The sequence below is a fragment of the Protopterus annectens genome, chromosome 17.part0 (genome assembly GCF_019279795.1).
Source record: "Protopterus annectens isolate FY-2018-M chromosome 17.part0, PAN1.0, whole genome shotgun sequence".
NCBI classification, from domain to species: domain Eukaryota; kingdom Metazoa; phylum Chordata; order Ceratodontiformes; family Protopteridae; genus Protopterus; species Protopterus annectens.
Genome location: NC_056751.1, coordinates 546318029 through 546333008, shown reverse-complemented (window position 1 = coordinate 546333008; position 14980 = coordinate 546318029). Strand labels below are relative to the sequence as shown.

General features: G+C 38.0%; 1 pseudogene; it reads right to left on the bottom strand.

Moving 5' to 3' along the window:
- Nucleotides 1-1154: 1154 nt before the first annotated feature.
- Nucleotides 1155-1308, bottom strand: LOC122791893 (annotated as a pseudogene).
- Nucleotides 1309-14980: the final 13672 nt, after the last annotated feature.

The window sequence follows — 14980 nt, the reverse complement described above, 5'->3', positions numbered from 1 at the left end:
AACAAAAGTGAAGCATGGAAACAGACTTTAGAGGATGCAATTATACTGCATAACAAAATAAAACCAAGAAAGAACATAAAATCGAAGGGAGAATGCAGTTTAACTGATTAATGCCCCAATCATAAAGGCCTATTCTGTTGAACCTATAAGACTGCTGAGATAACTTGGTAACCTTTTTTTTTTTTTTTTTACATGGAGTGAAATCCCCTAGATACATGGACTTGACCACTGCGCACTCCAACTAACATAATGGATTCTGTAGTGACCAAGCCTATTAGTAAGTTAAATTACAACCCCTGGGTCATTACTTCTTTTTCTAGAGCTTGACCAAATCTGCTTCAAATGACAGACTGTTGTCAAACCAAATGCGTCTCCTGGACTGACGTATGGATGTATAAAAAGAAGTCTAACAACTAGAAAATAAAAATGTTTGTATTTCTCTCTAAAGTAAGATTGAGACTCCTATCCATAATCATATATGACATTCTGCAAGCCACATATTAGCAGTGACATTTACAGGAGAGATGCAGTTCCCAATATATCAAGAAATGGTACACAGCCTATACCTGAAGGTATATAACAACAGACACACTGACGGACATCCGTACGCCACATTTCCCTGTGTCTGTTGCCTGGGCTGGGATTCGGAGCTGGACTCTTCCCTCTTCAGTTGCTGTTACTGAGGGAATCCTGGTTAGTTTCTTTTCCTCTGCTTAGTAACAAGCTTAAATATTGCAGGTCACCACATCTTATTTGAGGTTACTTTCCAAGCATGGTTGCAGGGACAGACAGATGTGCCACCCACTCCCCTGGCCAATGCACCCACTCCTCCGCTGCTGGACTTTAGGCAGAGGAGGAAAGCCAAGGCAGCCCCTGCACATGGGAGCCAGGGCAGACATTGGGCCATGCCCTAGGGTGGGCATCTAAGTGGTGGTACCACTGACAGCCTCCAGGAGTGGGCCAGACACACACCTCCATCCACACTCCTGTATGCAGCATGAATGGGATTCCTGGCATAGGGTAATGGAGACTCCTCTCCTGTTCTAAATCTGCGATTTGCACTGGGTGGATGGGGGCCCACAATGGGCTCCCTTGATTCCCTGTCCACTCACTTGCTGGGGGCTGGACACCCCCAGGAGCGAGGGAAGGCACGACAACCCTCAAACAGGCCTAGCCCTGTGATTAACCTGGGAATGCAAAGTGTGTTCAAAGTGTTGATGATCAATGTATCCTGCAATTCACATTAGTTTTTGCAGCTAGGTGTATTCTTCATCAATGTATAAGCCAAGTGATCCCCTACTCAGAGTCGTACGGTTCTTGTTCAGTTTCAGCGGGCACTGCTGCCCACATGGCATCACACCAACAGACAACTGGAGGAGGTTTCACGGGTGTCATCACTGGCACCCAGACCAGGGTTACTAGCCCCGTGGGATGGCAGGGAGTCCCACAGGGACCTGCACGCAGGGAGTGAGGTATCCTCCTCAGGTACGCATGACTTCCGTTGTGGGGAGATGACACCAGTGTATGCCCCTGGGAGTGGCCTTATGTGGCCAATGGGGAGGGCATAGCATGCCTTGCCAGGATGGCACCCTTTCCTTTTCCCATGCAGGGAGTCCATCACCTCTGTGGCATGCAGCAGACCTCACCACTGGCTGGGTACCCCCTCCGTGGCCATCCCATCAGGGTAGCAGAGGAACACCTGTGCCTCCCCCTGCACAGACGGGACCCGTTGCTGGGAGGCAAGAAGGATAGATGCCATCCTGCCTCTTGTTCCCCCTCTCCCCCCAGGGAGTCACGGGCTTTGTCCAATTGGCCTCTGCCAGGGTGGGTGGAGAGAGAGAGACAGAGAGGGTTAGGGCAGCAGAGCGAAGAGAGGTGGTCCCCAGGGACAGCACCTTCCCGGGACCCTCAGCATTAATGATGCTTCCACAGGTTCACTTACGGAAACCTTGTTACAACTTTTACTTCCTCTTGATAGTCCAGTTTGATCATCTTCTCGGTGCACTGCTGGGGACATGACTGACTCTAGCACGGCTGATCAGAGGACCTCACTAAACCATCCAATTGGTAGTAGTGACAGACAGTGTGTACAAAGGGCAAGATAATACGTCAGCAAGCAAAGGAGAGTAGTATTGCCGAAACTGAATTCATCCTCAAGTCTTGATGAGTACCTTCACAAGGAGGACCCATGATTTTTACAAAATCTCACCAAGATGACACTGATATATAGACTGTGTTTTATATATCTTGTATCATAGACAGAAGTAGGTCAAAATTAAAAAAGATAGCTGGGTGCACAAGACCCAGGATAAAAAGTACCCAGTCCTGGTAGGCACACTGGTACCAGGACTGGAAAAAAATGACAGTGTAGAATCCTCAAAATACAAAAACATTCCTACAATGGAGCCAGGCCCAAAGGGAGGATGACCCCCTGTTGTAGAAGGAAGTATCAGTCCACAAAAATCACAAAAGCTGATAGGCCAAAGAAGCAATGCACAGTGTTATAATGGATCAGGATTTATTGTGCACTATCGCAAATAATAAACTAAAAATATCAGCACAAGCAGAAAAACTAAGAAGATACACAGATAAATATAAAGGAAAAGTACAAAATAACCAATTTATTGATGACTCAAAAACATTTTATAGGGAATTGGGAACAAAGGTAACAGGAATTGAAAGACCAACAAAAAAGAAGAAATAGATATATTTTGGAGAAATATTTATGAAGATCCTGTGGAACATAACAAAGATGCTAAATGGACAGAAGAAGTAAAAGAAAGTATAAGAAGTTTAAAGGTACAGGATATGAAATGGGATGAAGTAACAGCCAGAGAGATTAAAATAAAGTTATGAAAAGCCTCCAGTTGGAAAACCCCAGGTCCAGATACAGTACCTAATTTCTGGTTAAAAGTATTAACATCTTTCCATGAAGATTTAGCCTTGAGTAAGAATTATTTATATGCACACCCTGAACGGACACCTACCTGGCTAACAACATGAAAAACAATGCTCCTACTTATGAGTGAACATGCAAGCTACCCTAAAAATTGTAGACCAATAACTTGCCTTCTGACAACATGCAAACTATACACCGGAACTGATGCCGACACACTTTATAGTCATTTAGAAAAAAACTCAATCATGGCAATAGAACAAAAGGGTAATAAAAGAAAGTCATATGGAACAAAGGATCATTTGTTGCTAAATAAAGTCATAATGGAGAATTGTAAAAGGGGAAGAATCTAAGTATGGCATGGATTAACTACTAAAAAGCATTTGACAGTATCCCACATTCATGAATAAAAGAGTGCTTAAGATACATCCTACACTGATCAATTACATTACAGCAACCATGAAACAGTGGAAGACCACTTTGCAATTAAGCCACGATACAGGACAAATTATTATTCCAGGGATAAAAATTCAGAGAGGGATATTCCAGGGAAACTCCGTCACTGGTACTATTCTGTCTTGCCCTTTAAAAAAATTCCGTTTTTGCCCGTTAAGCTGTCTACTTAACAGATTAGGGCATGGCTATAATTTGGCTCCTAGAAAATAACAAAGTGTAAAAACTTCTCATCTTCTCTTTGTCAATGATTTAAAACTGTATAGCTCATCAGATGAGGAACTGAAAGCACAACTGCAAGTAGTCAAAACTTTGTCAGGTGATATAAGAATGTCATTTGGTCTTGATAAATGTGCAAAAGCACCCTTTAAAGCAAGAAAGCTGCAGCACCAAGAAAGCATCAGTTTGGGACAAGAATGTGATATTAAAGAACTTGAGCAAGAGAAAGTGTACAAATATTTGGGGACTGATGAATTATCAACAATAAAACATGAACAAATGTGAATTAAACTTAGTAAGGAATATTTTTAGAAGACTTAAAATAATTCTGAAAACAGCATTGACATCTAGGAATAAAGTCCAAGCTATAAACCAATTTGCTCTTCCTGTCCTAACTTACAGTTTTGGAGTAACTTGATTGACCCCAAAAGGTGTAGGATAGATTAAACAGGAAAACAAGAAGGATGCTTCATGTTCATCATATGATTTATAAAAATCAGTGCATACCAAGATTATATATTCCCCATTACATGTATAGATCTGCAATCATGGGACTGCACATATATCTGTGGACTGAAAGTTTTGAAACATAAGGAAAATAAATCTTAGATGTCTTCCCTGCTTAGTCTAGCAGAAACATATCGGAGTCAAGCCAGAATGGAAATCAAACCAGAAGTAGATAAAAGTCAGGCATCAAATGGAAATCAAACCAGAAGTAGATAAAAGTCAGGCATCAACTGAATGTGCCAAAAAACAAACGAAAGAATATAAGGTGAAGGATCAGATGAGAAGGCAAGAGACGTGGAAAGTGCATAAATATAGTTGCAGGCATAGAAAACTCCTGGAAGAACCTCATGTTGATCAGGATTGAATGCTGGAATGGTTAAGGAGAGGCAAATTCAAACCAAAAGATGAAAAGTTAACACTGGCGGCCGAAGACTGTGGGCTACACACAAGGTGGTTTACAAAGTCCATTGCACATGTGGGAGAAACAGATGAATGTAGGCTTTGTAAAACAGAACTGGAAACAGTTGCACACCTTGTTGCTGGTTGTGACATACTGATGGCAGAATGACTGTATACTTAAAGGCATAATAATGTGGCAAGACTGTTGCACTGGGGATTGTGTAAACATTATGATACTGAAGTGGATGAAAAAAACTGGAAACATAAACCACATAGCTTCATAGAAAATGATGAAGTTTACATCACATGGGATCACACATTACCAACACTTCAAAAGATAGATGAAGAAAACCAGATATAGTGGTCCATGAAAAGAAGACAAAAGTGATCATTGAAATCACTCCACCCAATGACTACAGTGTTTTGCATACAGAGAGACATAAAGTTAGAAAATACCAGGATTTGCAGGCAGAAATGAGAGCAATATGGAAGAAGGATACCCAGACAATTCTAGTAGTAGTAGGGGCATCAGGTCCTTTAAAAAAGAATTTGCAATTATACTTAGATATGTTACCGATACAAGTAACTCCATATGAGTTTCAGAAGGAGTCATTACTGGGCACATTGTAGGTATTATGAAGAGCACTTTCAGCTAACATGAAAGAGTGAAACAATACTAATTTCATAAAGTTTAATTGTACTTTGACATAGGAAAGGGATCCATTCCCGTCATGGTATTAGAAACCCAAATGACTTGGAGAAATTAAAAAGATGTAAAGAAAAAAAATTAATATCAACAGTCACGAGGAAAACAGTATAGATAGTCTACATGCTTACAGAACATTTATAAGTATTTTGATATAAAGTTGGTAGAAATGGCAGTGGCCCTAATTGGAGTGGATTATTCTGTTTTTTAAGATCAGATATCCTCCCTGTTGATAAAATGGTCCAATATGTGTACATATAATATTAGGACAGATTAAACTTAATTAAGGTGTTGACCTTGCTAGGGTTCTTTATAAGTGCAGACATATAGCCTTGGAACACAAGAAGTAAATCTTGGCATGCAAGATTCAGGCCCCTTTTGATAAATATGTTTAGGTTGGAAAGTCTAGGATAATAGCAAAAGGAAGTTTATAATTAGTTAAGTAATGGAGAAGTTGAAGAATATCAGATTTTGACCTGAGGTGGCAGTTAACAGATCACGAGACCTTTTTTCCTCCAGTATGGCTTGATAAATTTAAAGGGGCTCAAAGGCAATTATAGGGTGCTCATAGGGCTTTTGGACATGGATCTACGGAAAATTCATAATTTTATCATCTAGGAATTATCCACCTACTGAAAGAATTGGCATGTCGGTGGAATTAAAAATTGTAGTAGATTTATTTTTGACAAGAGGGTATTTTATGGACTAGTCAAATTTTAGGGATAAGCATAGTTTACCTGAAGGGACATGTCTGCATTACTAACAATTTAAACGGACTATGAGACATTGGGCCAGTGAATTAGGCCTAGGGAGTACTCTTGGAGAACTGGATCAACAATGTAGAGCACAGCTGCCTAAGGATATAACCAAGAAGAATGGGTGTTGAGTTTTCTGCTACTGAGCAGCAAGAATGCTTAAGCAGATTACATAAATTGAAGGACTTGTCCATGATCTGGAATCATTATATGTGGTAGATTGATAAGTGATATAAAATACCTAGGCAGATTTTCAGCAAATCAGGATGGGGAATGGATAATTGATGGAGATGTTGAACAAGCAGGAATGATATTATACATATGTTTTAGAACTGTGTTTCTATTAAAAAGAGTATGGAATACCTGTAATGTGGATTTTTGGTAAGTCACCCTCCAAGGGATTATCTAAGTGAGACCATCAGTCCTTAAAAATGGTCAGCACCTATATTTTTGCATTCAGGAGTTCATTTTTCTGGAAGCTATAAGGAAAGATAACCATCTTATAAACATTTCATATTACATATACTGAATAAATAAAACAATCTGGGCAAACAAAATTTCAAGTAAAGGTAATCACTTAGTGAAATTCATTGCATTTTTTAAATAATAACATTGTTTTTATTTAAGGTTTATTTTTTCCTCAAGTATCACATTTCAGATATCGATTTTAAAAAGACTCTGTAAATAATTATGAACCCTGATATGAAATGCTTTATTTTATTTATTTAACATTTGTTTACAGAGAATGTCTGACTTGGAACAATGGCAATTTTCAGAGGACGCCGGGGGAGGGGGGAGTTCCAGACGCATGTTTTTGTATGATTCCTTAATGAGAAAATGTTATTTTCATTTGTTTCATATTCCACTAACTTAAACAGCAAGTGAAAGTACATCAGAAGTCATGTTAAACAAAAATTTACAAACCCTGACAAATAAAGATCTGACACGTGACATTTTATGGAGCATATTTTAACCACACCACTTTCTCCGTATACAATGGCAGCCTTAGGAATCACATCAAACAAAGGTTTACTGAATATAACTATTAGCAGGTAATAATTCAAATTTTTTAGGCAATACTGCCAAAAGAGTCAAAATCATGTATATGGAATTAAAAAAAAATACACATACATAAAAATATGTATAAAGGCCTCTCTTAAAACAACTTATGTCCAAGGGAAAAGAAATAAACTGAAAGGATGCCAAGCCCAAAATAACAGTACAGTCACGTTCAGATGCATGAAATCCTTAATATGATGTGGAGAAATATGATGCAAAGCACAAAGAACAAACCAAATTACCATCAGTCCCATTCATGAAATACTACAGACCATTTACCACATGCATTAGAAGAAGCAGAAAATAACAATTAATACTGTGAGGTACTATCAATGTACATCAAATGTGTTCTGTCACATTTCATATGTCTCCTCTTTCATATCATTAAAATGAAATGAAAAAAAAAAACATGCCACAAAGCAGAATGGGAAATGGAGATCAGCAACCATTTTTTTTTATTTGCATACTAAAAATTGCCATGAAGAATTCCATGAGCAGCTCAAACAATCATTGAAACAACTGTAGCTGTGAAGGCAGCATTTTGTAATCTATCCAACTTTTTGATGTGCTTTAGGGTATTTGTAGTACAAAATTAAGAACAGAGCAAATGCAGACATGTATAAAATTACAAGTTAGTCATGCCCTCCTCTACGTCTCTTATTTCCTTATGTATGGGATACTGAGCATGTGTGAAATTGGTCTGCAAACTTACATATATGCTTTGCAGTGAGCTGCATAACAGACCCTATATAAGCAGTCAGACAATACTTTTCTTTCAAAGAGGCCATTGTTTCTCATTCAGTATAACCGTCATAACTGCCTTCCAGGAAAACACACTTATTACTCCAACATGCACTTGCAAAGGCTTTACCTTTCTTTATGTATATTGATCTCTCATCTTGTTTTTCTGTGTCTCTCAGACGCACCATCATTCTCTAGTCAAGTCAGAAAAAGTTGAGTGGCTACAAAAATATTCTAAAATGAATACATTGTCCCTTTCATAGAATGTGAACAAGACATCTTAGCATGGGACTGATTAACAAATTAATTCAGTCTTGCTGGTAAATGTGTCTGTTATCAAGTACTATGTATCATTATGTGTGATAGGAAACTGCTTCTGAAGCAATTTGCAAGTATTCAGCAGGGAGGTTATCAGCAGCTAAAGTCGTTGGTCTTAGCTTATTGAGTAGTTTCTTTATATAGTAGATGGGGACTGGTTTTAATGTGAAGTGGATAGTGTTATATCATGGGGTGAATTACCATTTAGTTCAGGAGGGGTGGGGTTGGATGTAGACTGATTGTTGGCTAGGGTTTGAATGGACTCTGTGAAGTAAGAGTTGAATTGGGTGGCAATGATTCCGCCATTGTTAGCTATTTTTGGAGCGGGGGAAGTGTTTTTTCCTGGTTGCAACAGGTTGTTAACTGCAGTCCAGAATGTTTGTGGGTTATTACTATGTTTGGTATGGGTGTTGAGGTAGTAGTTGGATTTGTCAGCTTTAACTGATTTTTTAACTTTGTTTCTGAGTTTAAGAAAAAGTTGTTTATTAGTGCTGGTTTTGTTTGTATGGAACTGAAACCAGGCCTTATCCCTGTCTCTGAGTAGGGATCTGGTTTCTTTGTTTAACCAAAGTGGGCAATTGGATTTGACTCTAATGTTACAATGTGGGACATGGGTGTTGAGGATCTCAAGGGAAGTGTTGTTGAAGGAAAGTACTGCTTTATCTAAGGGTAGTAGTTTGAGATGATCCCAGGAGATATTTTTAAGGGCTGAGATAAAATTATTAGGATTGAAATTTTTTGTACCTAATTGCACAGAAGGAAGTTAGCTGTGGAGGATGGTTGTGATTTCTTAAGAGGAAAGTTGGGCAGTGGTCACTCAGATTGTCAGAGAGGCAACTGGAGTGGAATGATAAGGGAGGAGAGTTAACTAGAATCCAGTCTAGTATGGATTCCCATTTGGAGGTTTTATCAGTCCTGGTAGGAGATGTGATGACTTCGGCAAAGCCGTACAGGTTAATGTGTGTGGTGGGAGTAGGGGAAGAACATAGGTGCCAGTCAATATTAAAGTCTCCCATTAGAATGGTCTCTTGAGGGAGGGATGTGGAACACCATTGTAGAAGGTTTTCCAGAATGGCAGTGTTGTTACCTGGTGGGATGTAACCACCTATTGTATTGAGATGTTTGCTGGAGTTGATGGTTAATTTGGTTAGAAGTAGCCCAGTGTTTGCAAGGTCTGATAAGCGCTAAAAACATGTGGAGTCCGGCTCTGTTTTTTGCCTTTGGTTGGTGTGTCTTGCTCAGTTACTTAATTTCACATTCACTTTTATTTTTATATTGTGTAATGAAATTAAATCCCTGGACACTTCTATAAATCACCTCCATATGACATAGACTTTTTTTTGGGGGGGTGAACCTGATAGGAACATTGCCTTTACTGTATCAAATAACTTTACAATCAAGATGTGAAAATGTCTGCAGCAATGATGTGCATACCTCTGAACTTCTTAGAGCAAGGAACCTGGACAAAGCCACAAATAATGGGGGACAAAGTCCCCAAAATAGGGACACTTTTAAAATATTGCTCTTGCAAACTTAGAAAGTTGACAGAATAACAGGTTTTACATTAGTATGAATTTTCTGAAGGAAATGACGTTTGAAACTCAAATGTCTGCCATTATTTTTTGACTTCAGTCCTCAATGATTTGCTGGTGATTTGCCAGAAAAGTAGAATTTTATGAGAAGCAGACCATAAATATGAAGCAAAAATTTGGACAGTGCAGAGGTATGAATTGATATCTGACTACTTGGGATATTATTCACCAACAGCCCACATAAGGTGTAAATGTATTGTGCCTCAGGTTATGAATGCACAAAAAAGGCATATTTACAAGTATCCCCTAAGTAATATTTCAGGATGATATAGCTGGAATAGGGAGATTATCCTGAAATGTTATGTGAATGTTATTAAAGCACAGTGACTTGCAGAATAGAATGAAAAATTCTAAGCATCATTCGTAAACATATCTGCAAACAATACAAATCAATACAATGGAATGACAAGAAGTGTTAGTGTGAGAAAAACACTAAGTTACACAGAAGGGATGCCATTAAACATAATGGGGAGTGTCTAAGATGAAGCACAAAGAAGTGCTGGATGCAGCAGTTATTAGACAAATACAGTTTCAGTGCCATGACTGATTTTACACCAGGGAGAGCCTTAAGGTTGCAAACTTTTCTTTAATAACATGTAAGAATGTAAAACTTCTTTACAACACTTTACAACAATGTTTTCTCTTCTGCAATATCAATCCATTTACTTCTGCAAGATTTTACAGCTGGAACAACTATATAGACTTGTACTGTACTGTACTGTAATTATGTTTGTTGCTTCATGAGAAATTTAACTAGTGTTTTTTCTGAGAACTGTCTGAACTTCACTTGTTAATCTCAATGTAGTGTATGTAAGGTTTTGTGTAGGTAATGTATGTAAGGTTTAGTGTTGGGTTTTGTTAAGTGTATGTGTGCGGAATATTTAGTTTGTTTGGGTATAGCTCCATAGGGGAAGTGTGCAGCATTTCTCCCCAAGCCTTCAGTGAAAATGGGCTCTGCCCAGTTGGACTTTCCCGGTCAATAAAAACAAATAAATAAATGACTAAGAACAAACTGACCAGTATAGAATGTATAGAGATGTAACACAGAGGGTTATGATCAGATCTCTGATTGCAGCTATATTATTATGTTTTTGAGACATGAATTCCAAGAAATTCACCTTGAGTGAAGCTCGAGAGGTGCATCCTGGCATCCTGTTGTCAACAGATAATTGGTTATGATTTGTCAGACCTGATCATAACTCCTTGTAGTGCATGGAGTTGTATCTAGTCCATGTACTACCATTTACAAAAGAAAAAAAAGTGTGGATTGAGATTACTGTTTTACTGTATTGTAATTACTTTTATATTATATTTTTATAATTACTTTTATAATTATATAGTCTCTGTGAATGGCTGGATCACTGAACCATTCTCTATTTTCATAGAGAAAAAAGGTAGACCTCTCCTAGCAAAAGAATCACAAGTTTTGAATAATACTAAACAATTTTTAGAAGATTTATACAAGTTCAGTGAGATTAATGCTACTATAGGAGACACCTTGCTAGTTACAATGGATGTTGCCTCCTTATTTAGAGCCATTCCCCATTATCAAGGGATTATTATGGCTCAAGAGTTTTTGATTAATAATAATGGTTATGACCTGAAAAATGTTGACATAATCTGTATGTTCTTAGAGATAGTCCTGGACAATAATGTTTTCCTTTTTGAAGAACAGTTGCAAAAGGTTGGCGTAGCTATGGACACTCCTTGTGCCAATAGCTATGCCAACATGGGTATGGCTCAATGGGAAAAATCCTTTGTAATGAATTACAATGAGTATACCCCTTTTATTAAGTTATATCGTAGATTTGTAGATGATCTTTTTCTGATTTTTTGCATTTTACTTATAAATTTTTAGATGTATTTATTCAGAGAGATACTTCACATGGATTTTGTACTATGCTGTTCCGGAAACCCTGCAGGAAAAACACCTTGTTACAAAGAGACTGTATGCATCCCTGACATATTTTTCAGAATATCCTGAAAGGACAGGGGATGCAGATCTCTAGGTTAAACAATAATGATGTAAAGTTTACCAATTATATAGCTAAATTACAACATGAACTTGGGTCACGAGGCTATAAGAAGAATTAAGTTGATTGTAGTATTAATAAGTGCCTACATCTTAGACACAGTAGATATAAACCATATTTTTCTGATCAAGCCTTGAAGGCTACACCAAGAACTGACGTAAACAGAAAAAATTCTGTTTCCCTTTCACTTCACTACACTAGTGATGTCTCTGGAATATTGAACATCATTAGATTTAATTGGTCTATTTTACATACAGATAATGACATTAAAACTATAGTAGGGGATCAGCCTAGTGTTATTTTTAAAAATAAAACATTTTTAAAGAGGCAACTATGTTATAAAATAGAAATGGTAGAGAGAAAATATATATTAGTGCCCCTGGGACTTATAGTTGCAATAGTTGTAATTTCTGTGCTCTTATACAGAGCTAACCAGTGTTTATACATCCTGTCATGCATACTGAATACAAATTCAACATTAGAGCAAATTGCTGCACTAGGAATTTAGTTTATTTGGCTTGCTGTAAAGCCTTTTCTTGTTTTTATATCGGCAAGATAAATAGGTCTTTAATAGAACGTATGAGAGAGCACTCTTATTGTATTACTACTGGTGACTGGGTCTACTTTATGCACTCAAAACACGAAAAACCCAAATCCAAATAGTGCGACACATAAAGAGCAAACCACGAATACGTCGAACGTACTAAAGCATGAAATTTAAAAATGTGAACCATCATATTCGGCCAACCCACCACCCACAACACACTACCTACCCAAACACAATAAAAAACACATACATACACTAACCAAAATCCTACTTCTAACACTAAATTAAAGCACCAAAACCCTACTGCTAACCCTACACTAAACCCCACATACACAACTATCTATGCACTATCCTTAATCCCTCCATAGCCCTAAGGTCCGTAACTACTGCACACTTCCCCTATGGAGCTATACCCAAACAAACTAAATATTCCACACACATACACTTAACAAAACTCAACACTAAACCTTACATACATTACCTACACAAAACCTTACATACACTACCTACCTATGCACTTACCATAACCCCTCCCTAACCCTAAGGTCCGTAACTATCGCACACTTACCTTACGGAGCTATACCACAGATGTGTCAACTATGCAAATTCGATATTTCCACTTTTGCTGTTTTGTTCGTTCGATGTATTCGCGGTTTGCTCTTTATGTGTCATGCTATTTGGATTCGGGTTTTCAGCTTTTGAGGCCATAAAGTAGACCCCTGGTGACTTTGCGTAATGCACTTGCTAGACATTTTGTTGAAATAGGGAATGAACACTGCTTTACTTTTAGAGCTATTGATTTAATTACAATGAATGATGGGGTGGAGACCTAAAAAACTTTACTGAGACTAAAGAATTACATTGGATCATAACTATGAAAGCTGATAAAGTTCCAGGCTTAAATGGCAGAGTTTCCATTAAACCTGTTCTAAAAGCCAGAAGTCTTTATAAATTAAGTAAATGTTTTTAATTGAATAATTTATTTTTTGTTGTAATAATTGATTGATTTGATGATCTTTTTAGAGTATATAAGCTTCATGTTTCATTTGTTTTTATGGTTTGAGGAAGCACATTGTATTGTGTGAAAGCGCTTACCATACCATTAAATCTGCCTTTATTTTATTTTATGCTCCTGGTCATGTATCTTTGCCTCATTGTTTTGATTACTACATTGGCTTGTGTCTTTGAGCACAATTTATTCCTCAGGGAATATTTCTTCTTTTTTGGTTATATTTATTTATTTATTGTTTTGGTCACTAGGTTGTCCAATTGAATTGAGACATATTTTAGCAGAACTCCTGGGAAAAAGTTCTAAATAAGTCATAAACAATAAATAAATTAACAAACTGAAGGAGTAATACAAAAACACAACAAAACAATTATTATGACTATTTCATTACTTTTGATTACTATGCAAGACTATTATGTACCATACTGTCTTGTTATAATATGACATATGGACTGAAAAACAGCCTGATTTATAGACAACATTTAGCATTTTTCACCAAAAAATAACCAAAACCATATAAATGAATATGAAATATCACCATCTGATTATATGAAGTTTTATATTTACTGCCACTGCTGTTCTAATGTAAATTAGCTGTACTTACTCTCTATTTGCAGATGCATTTAGCCAAATGAGTAAGGTAGCCTAAAAAAGTTTATTTAAGACTTCAGTAAAACAGCAAGTATCATTCCTATTATAGGTTCATAGGTGTGTACTAGGCTAATGGCCCTGGAACCTTTACAAGCCTAGCCCATAGGATTACCCTGGCATTGTTACACCCAACCTTAGTTCCTAGTACTTCTGTCGAGTAGAGCCACTGGAGTGATCCCCGGGGTGAATTTTCTATTTCCCATCCACTCATCAAGATTTCTCTTGAAAAGGGCCAGTGAGGTGCTCTGCTTGGCAAGTATGGGAAGTCTATTCCATAGCATGGGCAGTCTCTGGGTATGAACCTGTCCCTCCAGCATGTTCTGTTGATTGCGGCAATGAGGTTGAGGTCTCTGGAGCATGCGGTGCGGAGGGATTGGGATTTCTTTAGATGTAGCATTTCTAACAGAGCTGGGTCAGATATGGCTTAGTAAGTCAAGCAGAGATCGCCTCTAAGTAGGCGATATGAGACAGAAAATAGTTGGAGTTTTTTGAGTCTGTCCATATAGGATAAGTGTTTAAGGCCTAGGATCCTCTTTGTGAGGTACTTTTGTGGCCTCTCCAGTTGTTGCAGGTGTCTAGTGAGGTACATGCCAAATGGGGCATTGTACTTAATGATTGGCCTAATGAGGGAAGAGTAGAGGGAGACAATGACCTCTTTCTTTCTGGATGCAAAACCCTTAGTAATGAGATGTGCCACATAGAAGGACTTTCTGACCACAGTGGGAACGTGGTGCTCAAAAGAGAGGTTGCTGTAAACCTGTGTTCCCAAATCTCTTATAATGCCTTCTGTGTTCAGTGGACTACCATCAATGTGGTAATTCAAGGCAACTGGGTTTTTCCCAAAGAGGATGAAGACACATTTTTTTGGCATTGAGCTTAAGGCCATGGTTCTGACACCACTCGTTGGTCTCATTGAGGCCTTTCTTCAGGATGTCAACATCACTTGGGGAGTTAATAATAGCTCCCAACTTGCAATCATCTGTGAAATTTGTCAGCCAGAGATCCTCCATGTTGGCCTGGACTTCAGAGAAGTAGATACCAAATAGGAGAGGTCCCAGGACCGAACCCTATGGGACTCTACTCGTGACTGGTCAG